This window comes from Triticum dicoccoides, chromosome 2B (assembly GCF_002162155.2).
Source record: "Triticum dicoccoides isolate Atlit2015 ecotype Zavitan chromosome 2B, WEW_v2.0, whole genome shotgun sequence".
Classification (NCBI taxonomy): Eukaryota; Viridiplantae; Streptophyta; class Magnoliopsida; order Poales; family Poaceae; genus Triticum; species Triticum dicoccoides.
In genome coordinates, this window is record NC_041383.1 from 482,358,704 (window position 1) to 482,363,700 (window position 4,997).

A 4,997-nucleotide genomic window follows, 5' to 3' on the forward strand; every position below is an offset into this window, starting at 1 on the left:
ATGGAAATTATCATAGCTTTGAGAGACTCATTGGTATCATGCTTAGGAGGAGTTGATCTAAGTTTCAAAGAATCAACATCAAGCGAAAGTCTATCAACGTTCCTAGCCAAATAATCAACTTTAAGCAATTTTTCTTCAAGCAAGGCAATAAAATTCTTTTGAGAGATCATAAATTCTTTAACACTATTCTCAAAATCAGAGGGCATCTTATTAAAATTACCATAAGAATTCTTGTAGGAATTTCCATAATTATTAGAGGAATTACTAGGGACCGGTCTAGAATTAAAGTTTCCTCTATAAGCGTTGTTACCAAAATTATTCCTACCAACAAAATTCACCTCCATAGGATCATTATTATTCTCAATCAATGTAGACAAAGGCATATCATTGGGATAAATAGAAGCACTCTTAGTAGAAAAAATATTCATAAGTTCATCCATCTTTCCACTCAAAACATTAATTTCTTCTATAACATGCACTTTTTTACTAGTAGATCTTTCGGTGTGCCATTGCAAATAATTATCCATAATATTATCAAGGAGTTTGGTAGCTTCTCCTAAGGTGATTTCCATAAAAGTGCCTCCCGCGGCCTAATCTAAAAGATTTCTAGAAGCAAAATTTAATCCGGCATAAAATTTTTGTATAATCATCCATAAATTCAAACCATGATTAGGGCAGTTGCGAATCATCAATTTCATTCTTTCCCAAGATTGAGCAACATGCTCATGATCAAGTTGTTTAAAATTCATAATATCGTTCCTAAGAGTGATGATCTTAGCGGGAGGAAAATACATAGAGATAAAAGCATCTTTGCACTTATTCCATGAATCAATATTATTCTTAGGCAAAGACGAAAACCAAATTTTAGCACGTTCTCTAAGTGAAAACGGAAATAACTTTAATTTAACAATATCATTATCCATATCTTCTTTTGAATCTCACACAAATCAACAAAGTTGTTTAGATGGGTAGCAGCATCTTCACTAGGAAGGCCGGAAAATTGATCTTTCATAACAAGATTCAGCAAAGCAGCATTGATTTCACAAGACTCAACATCATTAAGAGGAGCAATCGGAGTACTAAGGAAATCATTATTATTGGTATTGGAAAATTCACACAATTTGGTATTATCTTGCGCCATTGCGACAAGCAATCCAACACACAAGCAAACAAAAAGGCAAGTGAAAGAGAGAGGAGATTGGGAGAGAGAGGGCGAATAAAACGGCAAGGGTGAAGTGGGGAGAGGAAAACGAGAGGCAAATGGCAAATAATGTAATGCGAGGGAGATGAGCTTGTGATGGGTACTTGGTATGTCTTGACTTGAGAGAAGACCTCCCGGGCAACGGTGCTAGAAATCCTTCTTGCTACGTCTTGAGCTTGCGTTGGTTTTCCTTGAAGAGGAAAGGGTGATGCAGCAATAGTAGCATAAGTATTTCCCTCAGTTTTTGAGAACCAAGGTATCAATCCAGTAGGAGGCTCCTCAAAAGTCCCACGCACCTAAACAAACAAACAAGAACTCGCAACCAACGCAATAAAGGGGTTATCAATTCCTTCACGGCCACTTGCGAAAGTGAGATCTGATAGAGATAATATGATAAGATAAATATATTTTTGGTATCTTTATGATATAGATTGGAAAAGTAAAGATGCAAATAAAAGTAGATTGAAAGCTTATATGATAAAAGATAGACACGGGGGCCATAGGTTTAACTAGTGGCTTCTCTCAAGATAGCATAAGTATTACAGTGGGTGAACAAATTATTGTCGAGCAATTGATAGAAAAGCGGATAATTATGAGATTATCTAGGCATGATCATGTATATAGGCATCACGTCCGTGACAAGTAGACCGAGTCCTGCATGCATCTACTACTATTACTCCACACATCGACCGCTATCCAGCATGCATCTAGAGTATTAAGTTCATAAAGAACAGAGTGACGCATTAAGAAAGATGACATGATGTAGAGGGATAAACTCATGCAATATGATATAAACCCCATCTTTTTATACTCGATGGCAACAATATAATGCATGCCTTGTTGCCCCCGCTGTCACTGGGAAAGGACACCGCAAGATTGAACCCAAAGCTAAGCACTTCTCCCATTGCAAGAAAGATCAATCTAGTAGGCCAAACCAAACTGATAATTCGAAGAGACTTGCAAAGATAACGTAATCACACATAAAAGAATTCAGAGGAGATTCAAATATTTCTCATAGATAAACTTGATCATAAACCCACAATTCATCGGATCTCGACAAACACACCGCAAAAAGAGTTACATCGAATAGATCTCCCAGAAGATCAAGGAGAACTTTGTATTGAGATTCAAAGAGAGAGAAGAAGCCATCTAGCTAATAACTATGGACCCGAAGGTCTGTGGTAAACTACTCATAACTCATCGGAAGGGCCTTGGAGATGATGTAGAGGCCCTCCATGGCCGACTCCCCCATCGGCGGAGCACCGGCGAAGGCTCCAAGATGGGATCTCAGTGATACAGAAGGTTGCGGCGGTGGAATTAGGTTTTTGTGGTGCTCCTTGATGGTTTCAGGGTACGTGGGTATATATAGGAGGAAGAAGTAGGTCGGTGGACGCCCGAGAGGCCCACAAGGGTGGGGGCGCGCCCACCTATAGGGGGCGCGCTGGGCACCCTCATGGTCGCCTCGGTTATTGCGTGACTTCCACTCCAAGTCTCCAGGTTTGCATTTGTTCCAAAAAGATTGTTCCTGAAGGTTTCATCGCGTTTGGACTCCATTTGATATTCCTTTTCTTCGAAACACTTAAATAGGCAAAAAAAAACAGCAATTCGGGCTGGGCCTTCGGTTAGTAGGTTAGTCCCAAAAATGATATGAAAGTGTAAAGTAAAGCCCATAAACATCCAAAACGGGTAATATAATAGCATGGAACACTAAAAAGTATAGATACATTGGAGACGTATCACTACCCGGGCATGCCGTCGTGCCTACCTTCCCAGTCCGTTTAGGGCTCAGGCGTGCAGCACCCACTAAGCCAACCCGATTTATCCTGAGATACATCCTCAACACTCAGCAGCCACTCCTCATCACCCATTCTCTAATGGATTCATTACTCATTAGGCAGGACTGTCATTAGGGTTTGTTGTGTGCTGAGTGCTACCTACACTTAATGGTTCAGATGTATTTCAGTAATCTTTAGTACCTGTAAAGTTCACAGGGTTTTCAAAATTCCGGTCCTAGGAACAGTCACTAGTCATTTTGGATTGTTGGTCGTAGTGACATTAACCCATATTACTACTGCAAGCCAGGTTTGTTGACAATTTTACTTGTCTTTCTTACTCATTCGATATAATATCCAATTATTCACGTTGATTAGTTGCAAACAATAAGTGCTAGACAAACTTCTTGATTTAGATTTTGGACGATCTCTTACTGCAACAATTCTGCATACTTGTCCTAGTAAGCTCACAAGTAAATGACTAGTTCACTACATCTATGTGTGCCTTGTCATATTTGTTGTCAATATTCTTTTAGGGTGGACCAACCTGTTTCAAAATACAGGAACCATAGACATGAGTGAATAGTATTTCTCTGTGTGATCTCTTCCATCATGTGTGGGCAACGAACATTGCATTGTATAGAAAGAAAGTGTCATTTCCAGCTTTTACACAGGCTTCGATCATTTACATGGAATACAATCTGCCTACTTGCTTTGTGTCGCACTACCAACACTCCAGCCTTGAAGCTAAACATTATTCCACTCAGAATTCCTTAGTTTATTTGTTCAAATACGAATTTCATATGATTCTAATGTTCCTACTTCAGTTTTCAAATGTGTGTCTGCCTGTTATAGAGACATAAGGGGTTTGTATTTCTGTGTGTGGTCTGGTCAGCACGGTTGGGGGTGAACTTTGCATATGCAATGGTTTATAGGGAGACACTCTTCGAGTTGAATCTGCAATGCATTCCATAGATAATCTGACTACTTTCAATGTTTTCATGAATCTCAAATTCTAAACAGCATCATAATGATTATGAGCTTGCACGCATGAAAAGAATAAAGCAGAATAATGCCATGGCTGTCAAACTTGGTATTAAGGGACTGAAATCAAGTTTGGATACAATGCAATGCAAACGCTCTCCGCCTACAAATTCATGCTCAGAATATGATCCTCATAGTGATTCTGAGCTAGAGGGAGACCTAAGTCAATGTAGCTCCCTAGTGGAGGAGTCAGAGGCAGATGCCCTATCTTATTCACCCATCAAGGTGCTTGCTCTAACTTTCCAAGGTTATATTGGTCGCACATATCTTGCAACTGATGCTTTGCATTGCTTCTACTTTGTTGCACTGCCATTAGCTTAGTTTACACATCATATATGTGAATACGCCCTGCCTATCCATTTTCAGTACATATTGCATCTGTCATCATACCATATTTATCCATTCAAATGTTGTTCTTGTGTATCATACGTTCAAAAGGAAGACGGCGATTGCTGATTGCGGAGGAGCACAAGCAAAGTATTTGGAAAAGGTAGTGGCACCTGATAAATCAAATAGCCCATTAGGTGTAGTTGCAATATCACCTGACCCACAAAACACTCCAACTCTAGCAGACTCTAGCCCTACTACACTGGTCATTTCTGATGCCCCAACTCAGCAGACCCCAACTGTAGCAAACAGTATGATGATACCAGTTGACATAGCACCAGATCTATGATGCAAAACCCCCATTCCAGCAAAAAGTACACCAAATCTAGTTGCCAAATCCCTTTTCGAACCAGAGAGAGCCCTACTTGTAGCAAATAGGACCCCTGTTCCATTTCTTCCCAGTTTAGAAGACAAAGCTTATATTGTTGTCAGGAACTTGTGCACATCTTTCCTTCATGGAAATATTATACCGCAAACACAGAACAATTTCCAGTCTTCCTCCGCAACTTACACGTAAGTAATGTACTAATGTTATTCATGGTCATTACTGCATATGTTTCTGCTGACAGAAGCCACAAGATTCCATTCTTTTA